Here is a 13,746-nt window from a genome sequence, read left to right on the forward strand (position 1 = left end):
GAAGCATAGGGTAAAAGCAAAAAATGCAACACAATGATGAGTGCAAACCACTTATGAAGTCTTTCTTGTATTTATTTCGCTAAAATGCAAAGATGATTATGTAGCTTAACGTAGCTGAAATTTTCCAATCAGAAAAGAGGTACGAGTTTAAAAATTGCATAATCGTGTGAAGTGCATCAGCCACCTGAAAAAAAAAGTGAAATTGCCAATTGCTTTCCTGACAAATGACAAATTTGGGCAAAACTTGATGGACAGGTTGGGTGTGTGTGACAAGAATGAACCGATTCGATTTTGGTGAAGATCTGGATCAGAGAATCCTTTAAGTGATTCGTCACCATTGAGAAAGAGGGTCAAAAACGATAGAGTTTTGGACAATGAGTAAGTCTCAAAAAGTTGTGAAGGAGTTACGACAGAACTTGGTGGATGAGTTGGTTGGGTGACGAGAACACGCCGATTAGTGGTTCAGGTCTGGATGCAAAACATAAACTGTTCAGCCTGGCAGAGGTATGTGCTCCACTGAGTGCTGTTATAGTGTGCACAAAGGCAGCTACGACAAGACCAACAACCATTCTGCATGAGTGCCAAGATGCTTGAAATGCAACTGGATGTGAAACGTGTAACAAGGTTTCAAATAATTTCGCCCCCCCCCCCTGCTCTATCTGCGATATGTCCCCGTCATATTTCCGCAGGGCGCTCAAGGTCCGCCAGCAACCCCCTTCTGGTAAAACTACCAAAATGACAAATCACTGCTCACCTTCACTGTTTCTTTCCTCTTTTTTTTCCCCTGCCTTTGGAATAAACTCCCACACACTGTTCAATCCCATTCTTCCCTCTCGGCCTTCAAAACAGTTGTTCACCACCACCTCTTACCATCCCCATCCAAAATAATGATCTTTTCTACCCCTATTAATCCACCCCAAACCCACCTCCTTCAAATTCCCTGCTTTCCTTCCTGAAAGTCCCTGTAATGTCCATCTTGTATTCCCCATGTTCCCCACCCCATCCCTCTCCCTTCCACAGATCTCCTAATGTCTCTGTTCCCCACTGTTTTGTCCTTCCCTCTCATGCCCCCCCTTGCTGTGTGTTAGCTCTCATACAAGCCTTGACAATGTATCCAAAAAAAATAAATAAAATTTTTGTACATTGCATGTACAACACAAATTAATCTGGGGTACAACCATCAACACCATCAGAGGCCCAAATTGAACAGGAAGGGCATTCGGTAGAGCGCATACCTCCGCCACGTAATGCCTGATACACGAAAACATATCGCGCCCATTACATTTTTGAAATATCATGGTCTATAATTGTTTTTGGCCTTATCTATCAACGGTGAAGAATCACTTAAAATAAAATTAAATAATTCTCGTATCCAGATCCGAATTCGCATCTTCACCAAAATCGAATCAATTCTTCCTCATCACACACCCAATGTGCCCACCAAGTTTCGTCCTAATCCGTCCACAACTTTTTGAGATATCGTACTATATATATATATATATATATATATACATATATATATATACATATATATATATATATATATATATATATATATATATATATATATATATATATATATATATATATATATATATATATAGGTTTAGCCCTGTCTCTCAATGGTGATGAATCACTTAAAAAATATTAGTACTGTAGTTGAATCCGAATCCGGATCTTTCACAAAATCTAATCAGTTTGTCCTCGTCACACACCCAACCTGTCCACAAAATTTCATCCAGATCCGTCCACAACTTTTTGAGATATCCTGTACAAAGACAAACAGACAAAGGGGTGAAAACATAACATTCACCTTCGGTGGTGGAGGTAATAAAAAATTAATTGTTTGCAAAAGTATTCAGCCCCTTCGGTCAGCACATGGTGGAAGTACCTTTTGCAGCAATGACCGCTAGGAGGTTTTTTGGGGCAGGTCTCGACCAGATTTGTACAGTGAGATTGTGAAATCTTTGCCCATTCTTCATGTGAAAATTGCTGTGGTTCTGCCAAGTTTGATGGGGATCGTCGATGGACTGAAATCTTCAAGTCTCACCGTAAATGTTCAACTGGGTTCAAGTCAGGACATGGACTGGGCCACTCAAGAACATTTATTTCCTTATTATTCAGCCACTCGAGGGTAGCTTTAACTTTGTGCTTCAGATCATTGTCCTGCTGAAATGTGAATCTCCTTCCCAGTTTTGGATTAATGGCTGACTCAAGCAAGTTTTCATCAAGTTGCACCATCCAACGTGCCTTCCACCTTGACAAGCTTGCCAATTGTTGCTGATGAAAAGCAGCCCCATAATATGATGCTGCCACCACCATGCTTGACAGTTGTGATGACGTTGACTGGGTGATGTGCAGTGTTCGGCTTGCACCAGACATAACACTTTGAATTTCGACCAAAAAGTTCAATTTTTGTCTCGTCTGACTACAAAACTTCTCCATATGTCTGCAGTATCATTAATACGCATTTTTTGCAAACAATAATGGTTTCTTTCTTGTCACCTGTACATAGAGGCCAGCTTTGTTAAGGGAACGGGATATTGTACATTGATATACCGGTATTTCAAAAAAAAAAAAAACAGCATCCGTTGAAGACAAAGTCTTCGATATCCCCCACCATAGTAAATGAGGATTAACAAACTAATATTCCCTAAGTGTGTGCAATATGTATGTGAAGTTTCCCCTTGATCTGACCAGCTGTTCTGGAGATGTTTGGAGGTTTTAGGGTAAATTCCGCCAAACCATGTGACCTATCAATTAGAAATTAACAAACTTCTGAAAGGATGTCTTGGGGAAAGTGTTTGTGAATTTTTGCCTCAATCTGTCCAGCCGTTCTGGAGAAGATTTTTAAAATGTATTAATTTTCAATCCAAGATGGCTGACGAACCATGTGACCTATGACATCATAAATTTACATTCTGCCTCCAATCCTCCAGTGGAATAAGTGTGTGAAGTTTCATGTTAATCGGATAAGGTATGTTTTTCTATCCAAGATGGCCGCCAAACCATGTGACTTATGACGTCATAATTTTTACTATATGCAGACATGATGGAAGATGATAGTTGCAAATTTTCGCTTCGTTCGGTTATGTGATTCCAGAGAAAACATTATTTAATATTTTTCTTGAATCTAACATGGCTGCCAAACCATGTGACCTATCAATTAGAAAATATCAAAAGGCACCAGTTCACCACTTGCTTGATATGTGTACCAAATTTCGTAAATATATCTTGAGGGAATTTGTAGTTAAGCTCCGGAAACGAAATGTGACGGACGGACGGACGGACGGACGGACGGACGGACGGAACCCATTTCTATATCCCCCGCCAACTTCGTTGATTGGCGGGGGATAATAAAAAAAACCCAGTACATCACCGGCAAATCGAAAAAAAGGAGTTTACAATCTTTAAATGGCGTACGTGATTTAAAAAGCTTTGACGCACTCAGCGTCTCGACTAAACGTGGAACAGGAAGGGTGGAACGTATGACGTCAAGACGTACCAGGAAGTGAGTGCAGTGCGATTTCACTTTGAACCCTCAAGCATTGCAGCTCATCAGCTCCAGACAAGCGATCATATCAGGTTTTTGTTTGCCCTCGTAGCTGGTTTTAAAGCAATTGCCAATTGGTTATTCATATGAATCGGGTGCGTTTGAGAAACCCTGTGCCGAGTCGGTGATCCGCGATATGAGCTCGGAACGAGTTTCCGTTCCCACAACAAGATAAAGATGTCTTCAATCCGCAGGTAGAATAGACCGTTTCCACCCGTTGTTTAGAGGGATTGAGGGAGGAGAAATGGCGTTGAGTTTAGCGCGTTTCATTACCTCAGTAATGGCCCTGTCCCCCCCCCCCCCCCCAGTATCGACTCCATCTTTCAATCCCTCTCCCTTTAACTTCCAAAATGTAACTCACAAACTCCTTAATCCTCACGATCCCGCCCTTATATTGCCGTTCAAACCCCGCAATTCCCATTGGAAACTTCCCTCACCTGAAGGTTGAATCCACCCGTTCGTTCCTCCATCTCAAACCCCTCTCGTCATCCTTCACCCCCCCCCCCCCTTCATTCCACAGCCGAAACCATCATCCCTCACCACGTCACGAATCGTTCATCGAACCGATTAATTCAGTTTCCTCAGAACAATGATCCGAATTAATTACCCCATTAGCGCATTACCTGCAGGCTATATAATATACAATGGATCCCCCGCTGTGCAAATCGTCGTGGAATTAAATAAATTGCTTGTTTTATTAAATTATTTCCTGCAAAACTCATCAACAAAGCGACGATTGTCGTCATCATGTGAGATCAACAACAGCTGCTCCCCGCTTGAGGGGTGAAATTTTAAATAACCTCATTAAACCGGTATACCGAAAAAAATAATCAGTAATATGGAATAGGCAAAGCCCAGAAGCGAACGGAGAATTCTTCTTACATTCGCTTCTGACTTTACATAAAACTTGTTCACAACTGTACACTTGCCAACTATACCGTGGTACATGTAAGCGCCGCACAGCTGATGATTTTGACGCAATTTCCGGTTACTTCGGCCTGGATTCGGGATCGGCGAACAAATAATGTAAATCACGATTAAAAAATATTTTTTTGATGATGCGGGGGATATCTTTATTAAAATTAACTTTGCGAAAAAAATAATTGAATAAATAAATAAATAAACGATCACTTCTTGTCAAGAATAAAATAAATTAAAAGTTCCGGAAAGAGTTTCAAAATCACTCCCGGTAATGTTAAATACAAAATAAACACTTCCTGTCATGAAAAAAAAATCACTTTCGGATGTATAAAATCAACTTTGGGGAAAAAAAGTAATTAAATAAATACTTCCGGTCATGATCTCCAGGCATGCATCATTCCCCATGAAAAAAACCGGAAACAAAAATAAACCAGAAACAAATCAAAAAGGTCATAGCCAACGACACGGATTCACAATTGGCAGGGTATTGTGTTGTTTTTGTTGTTTCCTATTCTCTCATGTGCACGCGTCAAGTAATATTCACAAGATAGAAATAAAACCCAATCGTGTTTATACACCGCACAACGTTTAGCAACAACCGGAAACAAAAAGTCATAGCTCACGACACGGATTCCAAATAGCTCGGGCTATTGTGTTGTCGTTTCCACTTCTCTCACGTGCACGCGTTAAGTATTAAGCTCACTTCGTTCGCTATAAATACCGAGCTGTGGTATTGATACCAACAATGTACAAATCGAAGAAAGGTGTTCACAATCTTTAATACCGGACATGGATTACGTGATTTAAAAAAAAGCTCTGATGGACTCAGATAAACCTGGAACAGTGAAACGTATGACATCAAGACGTACCAGGAAGGAAGTACGTTCAGGATGTTTTCACTTTTCACCTTCAGCATCCGAGCACCAACACAAGCAATCGCATTTTCCTTTGTCCTCGTGGCTGGTTTTAAAGCAATTGCCAATTGATAATTACCTTCGCCACCGAAGGTGAAGGAGATTACGTTTTCACCTCTTTGTGTCTGTTTGTATCGAGAATATCTCAAAAAGTTGTGGACAGATCCGGATGAAATTTTGTGGACAGGTTGGGTGTGTAATCAGAACGAACTGATTAGATTTTGGTGATCTGAATCCTGATCCGAGCACTAAAATCTTGAAAGTAATTCTTCACCATTGAGAGATCAGGCCAAAAGTGAAAAAGTACTGTCGAGCACGTTATTTCAAAAATGCATTGGGCTCGATATGTTCTCGTGGATCAGATATTGCCTGGTCGAGGTATGCGCTCCACCGAGTGCCCTTCCAGTTATATACTAGCAAATACCATCGGTCGCTTCACCAAAGGTAATACTGGAGGAGGGAAGAGAGGGAAAGGTAGATTGAGATGAGGGAGAGGGAGATGGGGGCGAGGGAGAGAGATGGGGGGGGGGGGGGAAAGGGAGATGGAGAAGAGGGTAATGGAGATGAGGGAGGGGAGGGGGAGGAGGGAGGGGGAGGAGGGAGGGGGGAGGAGGGAGGGGGAGGGGGAGGAGGGAGGGGGAGGGGGAGGGGGAGGGGGAGGAGGGAGGGGGAGGGGGAGGGGGAGGGGGGAGGGGGGGAGGAGGGAGGGGGCGGAGGGAGGGGAAGGAGGGAGGGGGAGGGGAGGAGGGAGGGGAGGGGAGGAGGGAGGAGGAGGAGGGGAGGGGGAGGGGGAGGGGAGGGGGAGGAGGGAGGAGGAGGGAGGGGGAGGAGGGAGGGGGGAGGAGGGAGGGGGAGGTGGGAGGGGAGGAGGGAGGAGGGAGGGGGAGGAGGGAGGAGGGAGGAGGGAGGGGGAGGGAGGGGGAGGGAGAGAGGGAGGGGAGGGAGAGAGGGAGAGAGGGAGGGGAGGGAGAGAGGGAGAGAGGGAGGGGAGGGAGAGAGGGAGGGGGAGGGAGAGAGGGAGGGAGGGAGGGAGGGGGGAGGGAGAGAGGGAGGGAGAGAGAGGGAGGGGAGAGAGGGAGGGGGGAGGGAGAGAGGGAGGGAGGGGAGGGAGAGAGGGAGGGAGGGGGAGGGAGAGAGGGAGGGAGGGGAGGGAGGGAGGGAGAGAGGAGGGAGGGGGAGGGGAGAGAGGAGGGAGGGGGAGGGGAGAGAGGAGGGAGGGGAGGGAGAGAGGGGGAGGGGAGAGAAAGGGAGGGGAGAGAGAGGAAGGGAGGGAGGGGGGAGAGAGGAAGGGGAGGGAGGGGAGAGAGAGAGGAGGGAGGGGAGAGGGAGGAGGAGAGAGAGAGAGGAAGGAGGGAGGGGGGAGAGAGGAAGGGGAGGGAGGGGGAGAGAGGAAGGGGAGGGAGGGGGAGAGAGGAAGGGGAGGGAGGGGGAGAGAGAGGAAGGGGAGGGAGGGGGAGAGAGGAAGGGGAGGGAGGGGGAGAGAGGAAGGGGAGGGAGGGGGAGAGAGGAAGGGGAGGGAGGGGGGAGAGAGGAAGGGGAGGGAGGGGGAGAGAGGAAGGGGAGGGAGGGGGAGAGAGGAAGGGGAGGGAGGGGGAGAGAGGAAGGGGAGGGAGGGGGAGAGAGGAAGGGGAGGGAGGGGGAGAGAGAAAGGGGAGGGAGGGGGGAGAGAGGAATGGGAGAGAGAGGGAGAGGGGAGAGAGAGGTGAGAGAGTAGGAAGGGGGGAAGGGAAGACTGTGTGAGATGAGCTGAAGGGAAGGCAGACGTGTGGTGGAGTGTGGAGCGTTAATTATGATTAATACTGTTTAATAAAAATCATTCTGCATTAAATAACAGTGAAGATGGAAACAAAAGAATGTCTGAAATTCAGTTTCTTCCAGTCATACGATAAACACCGTCCGGACACGTCCAGACAGACACCGTCCGGATTTGACCACTGTCCGAACACGTCCTTAGACAGACACCGTCCGGACTTGACCACTGTCCGGACACGTCCAGAGACAGACACCGTCCGGACTTGACCACTGTCCGGACACGTCCAGAGACAGACACCGTCCGGACTTGACCACTGTCCGATACGTCCAGAGACAGAGAGACAGAGAGACAGAGAGACAGAGAGACAGAGAGACAGAGAGACAGAGAGACAGAGAGACAGAGAGACAGAGAGACAGAGAGACAGAGAGACAGAGAGACAGAGAGACAGAGAGACAGAGAGACAGAGAGACAGAGAGACAGAGAGACAGAGAGACAGAGAGACAGAGAGACAGAGAGACAGAGAGACAGAGAGACAGAGAGACAGAGAGACAGAGAGACAGAGAGACAGAGAGACAGAGAGACAGAGAGACAGAGAGACAGACAGACAGAGAGACAGAGAGACAGAGAGAGAGAGAGAGAGAGAGAGAGAGAGAGAGAGAGAGAGAGAGAGAGAGAGAGAGAGAGAGAGAGAATGTGCACGCATGTACGGCCAATATTGGCAATTTTTCGGTCATCGGTAGGTTGGAGTCAGTGTCATTACCGACTGCAGAACTTCCTACACACAACCCAGAAACCTTGAGTAGCTTTCACTGAAAAACAACATTTTCAGGGATATGTTCAAAAGCATTATTCTTTAAAAACAGTTGCGTGTGACGAGTGGGAAAAAAATTTGGCTCGGTAATTTAGAAAACGTTAATACGGCAAACGGCTCGGAAATCGGGTGTTATTTCCGAGCTCGGGGTGACGGAGCACTCGCTCGGGGGCGACGGAGCACTCGCTCGGGGGCGACGGAGCACTCGCTCGGGGGCGACGGAGCACTCGCTCGGGGGCGACGGAGCACTCGCTCGGGGGCGACGGAGCACGGAGCACTCGATCGGGGGCGACGGAGCACGGAGCACTCGCTCGGGGGCGACGGAGCACTCGCTCGGGGGCGACGGAGCACGAGGCACTCGCTCGGGGCGACGGAGCACGGAGCACTCGCTCGGGGGCGACGGAGCACTCGCTCGGGGGCGACGGAGCACTCGCTCGGGGGCGACGGAGCACTCGCTCGGGGGCGACGGAGCACTCGTTCGTGGGCGACGGAGCATTCGCTCGGGGGCGACGGAGCATTCGCTCGGGGGCGAAGGAGCACGGAGCACTCGATCGGGGGCGACGGAGCACGGAGCACTCGCTCGGGGGCGACGGAGCACTCGCTCGGGGGCGACGGAGCACGAGGCACTCGCTCGGGGCGACGGAGCACGGAGCACTCGCTCGGGGGCGACGGAGCACTCGCTCGGGGGCGACGGAGCACTCGCTCGGGGGCGACGGAGCACGGGGCACTCGCTCGGGGGCGACTGAGCACGGGGCACTCGCTCGGGGGCGACTGAGCACGGGGCACTCGCTCGGGGGCGACTGAGCACGGGGCACTCGCTCGGGGGCGACTGAGCACGGGGCACTCGCTCGGGGGCGACTGAGCACGGGGCACTCGCTCGGGGGCGACTGAGCACGGGGCACTCGCTCGGGGGCGACTGAGCACGGGGAACTCGCTCGGGGGCGACGGAGCACTCGCTCGGGGGCGACGGAGCACGAGGCACTCGCTCGGGGCGACGGAGCACGGAGCACTCGCTCGGGGGCGACGGAGCACTCGCTCGGGGGCGACGGAGCACTCGCTCGGGGGCGAATGAGCACTCGCTCGGGGGCGACGGAGCACGGGGCACTCGCTCGGGGGCGACTGAGCACGGGGCACTCGCTCGGGGGCGACTGAGCACGGGGCACTCGCTCGGGGGCGACTGAGCACGGGGCACTCGCTCGGGGGCGACTGAGCACGGGGCACTCGCTCGGGGGCGACTGAGCACGGGGCACTCGCTCGGGCGCGACTGAGCACGGGGCACTCGCTCGGGCGCGACGGAGCACGGGGCACTCGCTCGGGGGCGACTGAGCACGGGGCACTCGCTCGGGGGCGACTGAGCACGGGGCACTCGCTCGGGGGCGACTGAGCACGGGGCACTCGCTCGGGGGCGACTGAGCACGGGGCACTCGCTCGGGGGCGACTGAGCACGGGGCACTCGCTCGGGCGCGACTGAGCACGGGGCACTCGCTCGGGCGCGACTGAGCACGGGGCACTCGCTCGGGGGCGACTGAGCACGGGGCACTAGCTCGGGGGCGACTGAGCACGGGGCACTCGCTCGGGGGCGACTGAGCACGGGGCACTCGCTCGGGGGCGACTGAACACGGGGCACTCGCTCGGGGGCGACTGAGCACGGGGCACTCGCTCGGGGGCGACTGAGCACGGGGCACTCGCTCGGGGGCGACTGAGCACGGGGCACTCGCTCGGGGGCGACTGAGCACGGGGCACTCGCTCGGGGGCGACTGAGCACGGGGCACTCGCTCGGGGTCGACTGAGCACTGGGCACTCGCTAGGGGGCGACTGAGCACTGGGCACTCGCTCGGGGGCGACTGAGCACTGGGCACTCGCTCGGGGGCGACTGAGCACGGGGCACTCGCTCGGGGGCGACTGAGCACGGGGCACTCGCTCTGGGGCGACTGAGCACGGGGCACTCGCTCGGGGGCGACTGAGCACGGGGCACTCGCTCGGGGGCGACTGAGCACGGGGCACTCGCTCGGGGGCGACTGAGCACGGGGCACTCGCTCGGGGGCGACTGAGCACGGGGCACTCGCTCGGGGGCGACTGAGCACGGGGCACTCGCTCGGGGGCGACTGAGCACGGGGCACTCGCTCGGGGGCGACTGAGCACGGACCATTCGCTCGGGGGCGACTGAGCACGGAGCACTCGCTCGGGGGCGACTGAGCACGGAGCACTCGCTCGGGGGCGACTGAGCACGGAGCACTCGCTCGGGGGCGACTGAGCACGGAGCACTCGCTCGGGGGCGACTGAGCACGGAGCACTCGCTCGGGGGCGACTGAGCACGGAGCACTCGCTCGGGGGAGACGGAGCACGGACCACTCGCTCGGGGGCGACGGAGCACGGACCACTCGCTCGGGGTGACGGAGCACGGTACCGCAATTGACAATGGGCGCTCGGCAAGTGGATTGGGCACTCATGCAATCACTCCAATTCAATGGTTGATGAGGAATGGTTGGGCAGGGTGTCACTGCATATGATATGGGATCCCTCAATTGGGACCATACTCTGTGAAAAGCGTTGGTGCTGCCGAAGCAGTCTCCTTGGCTATTGGGTACAATCCGGGACAGGTCGTCACTCCGACACACGATACCAGCAAGCTGGCACTCATTTTTGCTGACCTCAGAAGGATGACAGGCAGTCAACCCCACCTGGTATTGTTTCGAATCTGGCAGCCATTTGCACACAAACAGACAGCAGTTGCTGTGCTTAGTTATTTTGATAAGTATGTGTTTATAGTTGGAATTCCTCCTTCTGTCTAATGGGAATTTTGTGTGCGCTACGAGTTATTTTGTAGTTAGAATTTATACATCAACAACAACAACAGCGGACCGTCACCTCGCTTCGCCATTACGCTCGTGGTCTTAAGTGAGTTGGTAAGCGGAGCTACGATCGCCTCAGCTCTGACTCCGCCCCAGAAAGGTGGGAGTTGCCCCACCTACCGTGGGTCTGTCCAATGAGGGACGGCCAGCGAATCGCGCGATGGAACCGTCCAATCAGAAGGCGAGTGGCGAGGAAAGAAACCACTCCCACCTAAAGAGAGTAGAGCAGTTATCGTGGCGATTGCTTAGCATCTGCAGTCTTGGTGGCGATTGGCTTTGTCTGCAGTCTTGGTGGCGATTGGCTTCGTCTGCGGTCCTGGTGGCTTGGTCTCGTTCGTGGGTCGTGGGTTCGAGTCCCACCATGCTGGTTTGGAGTCGGTGTGACCGCACGGGCGGGAAGGTACCCCGGCCCGGCTCGACCGAATAAAGACCCACGGGGTCCATTTTCTTTTGGTGTGTGTGTGTGTGTGTGTGTGTGTGTGTGTGTGTGTGTGTGTGTGTGTGTGTGTGTGTGTGTGTGTGTGTGTGTGTGTATGTGTGTGTGTGTGTGTGTGTGTGTGTGTGTGTGTGTGTGTGTGTGTGTGTGTGTGGGCCCCGTCTGTAAGTAGAATATTGTTAAGTGCCTTGTACATTGTGAATTACATTTCTTTATTCGTGATAACTCTGCTCTGTGTCTCCCTTCCCGATTATTGCCTATTGTAAAATAAACCCCCGTGTTAAATGTTCCAGTTCGTCGTCCGTGTTTTTCCTTCATTGACTCAGCACGGTGCGTATTGAGAATGTGAGGCCATTTGGGCCGGTAAATTGTTCATTTGGACCGACGGATCTTGGTAATCCCCGCTCGGTTTACACCCGGATCGGGCTCGGTAAACGGTCCGTTCCACCTGAGGTCCGTCGAGGGTGTGGTTTTCCCCGGTAGTTGGACGACGTGGGTACTTAGGTATACTGAAATTAGACAATTAACCCTACCCCACGCCGTCAAAATATTGGCGACCACGGTCGGCTAAGGGACCCGTGACGTTTCGGACTTATCCGAGAGTCACGACATAACTTCCGGGTGTTCGGTGGGAGACAACTGTACTGCTCCACCTAGTGGTCGTTTATCGCCACCGGACCCCGACCCACAACAGTATTAATTAAACAACAGAGTGGGATTTGAACTGAGGATGCTGGGATCCCAAGCCCACCACCTAACCATTAAAGGTCCCCTGACATGGAAAAGTACATAAATTTCATTTATATATGTCCTAGAGGAGTTTTTCATCGTTATTTCAGATCTGACAATGTTTTTTCACAATACTCATTCTGTAAAATGTAAAATTACAAAAACAAACATCTTCGGGAACACCCCTACAAATTCTCCTGAAATTCTCCTGTAACCCACATGACGTCAACTACAGGATGACAAAAGCTGCACGTTAATTACTCGGGTTGGTGTCTACGTGATTATATTGCTTGCTGTGTGTTTCCACATTTGATTGGTCGACTCAATCGCTTCGTTCATTTCTGCTTTAAAAAAAAAATCGAACATTTGGTTTTGAATAATGGATGGCATGGACTTTGATTTGTCTAACGACAGTGAGTGTGGGAAATGAAGGATTTTGGTCTGAATCACATGGAGAATTGTCGGATAATGTAGTCGCGGGAGGTGAAGTTCAGGCAGCTGGAAATGAAGTATGGCCTTACCAGTTCGAGCCCGAAGCAGGAAAAGCAGAGGAAAATGGCGATGAAATTCCCGGAGTTCATGATGATCGGGAGGACATCGAAGGAAGACTCGGAAATAACAACTGGTCAGACTAAATCCTATTCGTAATTGAATAATGTCAATTCGACTTGCATACTGCTCGATGTCAGAAATATTATAGTGAGGTGATGTGAACAGCGCAGCAGACATGTTGCTCCACGGCGAGTTAATCACAAACAAGGCCAGCCCATGTCATCGGACGTATCTATCCGCGCATAAAACGAAGCAATCTCGCTGTCCGGATACGATTAAAACTTGTGTGCAGAACACACCTTGCGATACAATTGTCTTGAGTAGTCCGATAAATGTGACGTTCTGTTGCATTTTTATTTATTTCATTCCTACTGTCGTCATGTAGCGCCAGTAGAAAACAATGAAGAAAAGGGAATAATAAAATAAAGCCACAGCACGTCAGATTTATCGGACTAGTCGGACGGACGACAGATTTATCTGACTAGTCTAGACTCTAGAGTTGACAAGTAACTTGTATTAGCATGCACACAATGTATAAGTAAATGCGTAAGAGTCCCGAGGCTATGAGGCCGTGTAATAGGACAGATAAATTTGTCTTTCAGAGTTGTGCCAACATATTTTTCCCTTTTCTTTTATTACAGCATTTTGGCTAAATGTTAATGAATAGCATGCCAATGGAAGCAGTACCTTCACTTTAGAATAAACCCATGTATGTCGAGTGCAGCCATACCTGGCTTGCATGTATGTGGAATCGTACCTATCCTAGCAGGCTGGTTTCAACGAACAATTCAATAAGCTGCAAAATGTGGGTGCAGGTTTTTCACATTGTTTGATTTTAAAATTATCTCCTTGTGCCTTGAAATGATGCAATATTAATCATTAATATTTTACTTGAATGTCCCTGTAATTTTTTTTTATGGAAAGGTTCAACAGTCAAATTTTATATTTTGTGTACTGTCTTCGAAGTGGGCGTTGTGAATGACGCTCGTGTCACTGGGGCCTTTCCAGTTTCCCCTCGTCAGCTTCACTTTAGATGTCCATATCTCCAACGATTATCATCTTTCGGGAATACATGAAGGCTGACACCGTCTTTGCTTGTATTGCTGCAGCCTGCTACGATACATCTTGCAGGCATTTTCGAAAGTACGGCAAAAACTCTTTAAAACTTTCGCGAAACAATCACTGGAATTAAGACGATCACAGAGATTGCACTAACATGTGCAAA

The 13,746-nt window shown here is 50.8% G+C and overlaps 1 protein-coding gene across 8 annotated transcripts in view; it reads right to left on the minus strand.

Annotated features, from left to right (window-relative positions):
* The window catches only part of LOC147014171 (transcription factor YY2-like), a 70,740-nt gene that overhangs the window by 20,208 nt on the left and 36,786 nt on the right, over positions 1–13,746 (minus strand). The window lies entirely within an intron of this gene.

Source organism: Eptatretus burgeri, chromosome 13 (genome assembly GCF_056783735.1).
Source record: "Eptatretus burgeri isolate ZD-2024b chromosome 13, Ebu_testis_v1, whole genome shotgun sequence".
NCBI lineage: Eukaryota > Metazoa > Chordata > Myxini > Myxiniformes > Myxinidae > Eptatretus > Eptatretus burgeri.